A 3535-nucleotide genomic window follows, 5' to 3' on the forward strand; every position below is an offset into this window, starting at 1 on the left:
GTCTTCTTTAATAATGAACTACACTACTATCCATTTTTATAGTCCACTGAGATCTTGTGGTTGTTACACAGCACTATTGTGGCAATAGATAACTGATTTAAAGAAGGAACTGGACAAATAGCTGTTGAATATCTGCCATGAATATCTAGATGTTTTAGAGTGATGTGTATTCTTCCATAATTTGCTTTGCCTCCTGACTCTGATTTGCCTGTCTTTTAAAAAATGGCTTTTTGATCACTGAGGTTTAAAAAAAATTAACTTCAGTTAAACACTTAGAGAATATTTATACTTAAATTCACTTTTTATTTAATATATATTACATTTCCAACTTTTTCTTCCCTTTAATCTGCTATACCAAATATTAGACATAGGTATGGGAGATCCCAAGGACTTGGCTACTCCTGTTTTCAACATTAGTGTATTTTAGTGTGATCAAATATACATGAAATAAGCATCTATTCTACTTACCTCATGCAGACCTAATCATACGATATGTTTTGAGTCTGGCTTATTTACTTGCTTGCAATGGTAGCAAATGCCCGAATTTCATGTTTTATGGTCAAATATTCTCTCTCTCCTCTTTCTCTCTCTCCTCTCTCTCTCTCTCTCTCTCTCTCTGCCCCCCCCAGTTAAAGACACACATACACACACACACTGTTTACTCATTCATTTGATGGAAACTGTATTAGTCATTTTTCTGTTGCTGTGATAGAAACACTGACCCAAGCAATTTATAGAAGAGTTTATTTGGGCTTACGGTTCCAGGAGAATTACAATCTATCATGGCAGGGAGGCATGGTGGCTGGAGGTGGCAGGAGCAGGAGCAGCAGAAGTGAAGCTCTCACATAATCACGCAGGCACAGGAAGCCACAGAGCAACTGGAGATCTGGCAAGGCTTAAGAACTCTCTAAGCCCACTCCCAGTGACGTGATTCCTCCAGGATAGCCACATCTTCTAAAATAGCCAAAAAAAGAGCGCCACCATGTGGAGACAAAATGTCCAAATACTTGGAGCCGATGGGGGACATTTTCATTCAAACCATCACAGATACAAAATTGTTTCTAGCTTTTGGTTGCTGCAAATCATGTTGCTATGGGGTACATGGCTGTTTTGAGTCCCTGCTTTCAGTATTTCAGTACTTCAGTATTCGGTGGGTTTTCTGGGTCATAGGTAAACTTTAATTTTTGAGTAACCACCAGACTGTTTTCCACAAAGCCATACCATTTTACATTCCCACCAGCATCCAGGATTGTTTTCTACCTTTTTTTTTTTTTTTTTTGTCTTTTTGAGGCAGGGTCTCCCTGTAGCTCCCAGCTAGCTGGGAACTTACTGTGTAGACCAGGCTGGCCTTGAATTCACAGACATCCTCCTGCCTCTGTGTCCCAAGTGCCGGGGTTAAAAGTATGTGCCACCATGCCTGGCCTTATTTTTTAGAATTTTAGGAAGAAGAGGAACCTATGCCCTTACATATCCCCACATGGACACACACACACACACACACACACACACACACACACACACACACACACAAATTAAAATAGATCTTTTAAAAAATTTAAAAGTTGGGGCTGGAGAGATGGCTCAGTGGTTAAGAGAACTTACTGCTCTTGCAGAGAACCAGGATTCAATTCCCAGCACCCACATGGTGGCTAACAACCATCCGTAACTCCAGTTCTAGGGGAATCTGACACCCTTTTCTGACCTCCTCAGGCATTGCATGATAGGGGTGCACATTCCCACATGCAGGCAATACACTCATACACATAAACTAAAAATAATAAATAAAATATATTTTAAAAATTTAAAGGGAAACCTAGACTGGGAATAAATGGCACAGGCTCAGGTTTCCAGTATCAGTTCTCATTCTGTCTCCCTCTATCCCGCTGCCCCCTTTCTCTTTGTGTATGACTGTATGTGTCTGTGTATGTACACTGGATCAAATCCATGTTCTCATATAAGCAAGTTCTCTACCACTAAACTACATACACTACTGCCTCCCTGGTAGCAAAACTCTTAACACATCATTTTCTCTATTACAGCAGTATTTATTAATACACATGGTTAAGACTCCTACTACAGCTGTCTAAGGAGCTTTTACATTTGTAGGGTTCTGGCTCCTGCCCACATATATTGAATATGGTGAATCGCCAACTTTGGGAGGACAGATTAACTCAATAAGCATTAAACATACTAAAATATGAGGTGCCTCAACTTAGAATGGTGAAGTGGTTTTTTATTTGTTTTGTTTTTAGCTGACAGGATCTCCTGTATCGCAAGCTGGTCCCAAATTCACAAAGATGACTTTGAATTTCTGATTGTTCTGCCTCTACCTCCCTAGTGCTGGGACTACTGGCAAACAAAAGCCAGTGTGGGTTAATGTGCTGGGGACAAAACTGAGTGCTTAGTGCATGCTAGGGAAGCATTCTACATCTATATCCCAGTCTTTGTTCTTGAGGGCAGTGGAAATAATTCTTTTTTTTGTGGTCCTCAAAGGCCAGAAATACAATAGATATTTAACCATCATCCATAAATTAAACTAATATTATAGTGCAGTCATTTTCTATCTGCTTAATTGCTATGTAGACATTAAAACTAAACTCAATCACTATACAACCAGTTAAGAGAACCTGTAGTTAAGATACACAGTACGTTTAATTTACATAGAACATATATGCTTTGTTGCCAGGAATTTTTATTCTATATGTAATTTTCAGCTGTGTTCTTCATGCTTTGAGGCAGGGTTGTTGTTGTTTGTTATCAGAGGATATGGGTTGGAAGAACTATCTGGATGTGGCCTCTAAGGCCAGTATCTAAAAATTAAGTTTATAGTTTGCAGTGGACAACATTTTGTAACTTAACTTCACAGTGTTGCTGAAGCACAAAAGATACTATGTGCTCTACATATTTCCAAGTCTTCCTGCGATTTTAAATATGTATGAGTTTTAAAAACTAGTATATGAGAATAGAAACATAGCGCAAAAAAATTTAAAGTGAACACGCATTTGAATAAATTGTTCACCTGCAGTTGGCATTTGCATGTATATCACGTGTAGAAAACGGTGGTTAAACAACTCCAAATCTTCATCCAAGAACTTAGTTCCTCTGAATATATTATTATAGTAACAAGACTGCAGTCCTTCATAACCAAATTCTCCGGTCTTTACTAGACCAGGTTGAAAGCCATGTGGCCGGTCTCTTTAAGGTGTAACAGAACTCCGACTGCATTGATCATAGGCTCACAATTCCCACGCTCCCCCGGATCGGGTTTCTGTTCCGGATACTATCTACACCAACCCGAGGGACCACTACTTCGAATGCACGCTGGCTTGGCAGTGCCTCAGCCGCCAAGCCAGCAGTGCCCTTCCACCAGGCCGAGGGCCGCTCTGGGTAGCGCGGGTAACGACTCGGGGCTCGACTAGCCACGCCTGGAGCGCGGGGTTTGATTGGGCCGCCGTTGTTGTAGTGACCGGGAGGCGCCGGCGCTCGGGGCGGACGGTTCCGGGAGCCACAGAGTCCGCCCCCCCCCCCCCCCCCC

General features: G+C 41.4%; 1 protein-coding gene across 6 annotated transcripts in view; it reads left to right on the top strand.

The window, feature by feature from the left end:
- Positions 1-1733: 1733 nt before the first annotated feature.
- Poc1b (POC1 centriolar protein B) overlaps positions 1734-3535 on the top strand; it is a 121831-nt gene continuing 120029 nt past the window's right edge. For all 6 annotated transcript variants that reach the window (XM_008824017.3, XM_029559141.1, XM_008824025.3 and 3 more), the window contains exon 1: positions 1734-3517. The gene's annotated coding sequence lies outside the window, so the exon portion shown is untranslated. The remainder of the gene's footprint in view (positions 3518-3535) is intronic.

Source organism: Nannospalax galili, unplaced genomic scaffold, assembly GCF_000622305.1.
Source record: "Nannospalax galili isolate Female #2095 unplaced genomic scaffold, S.galili_v1.0 scaffold191, whole genome shotgun sequence".
Taxonomy (NCBI): domain Eukaryota; kingdom Metazoa; phylum Chordata; class Mammalia; order Rodentia; family Spalacidae; genus Nannospalax; species Nannospalax galili.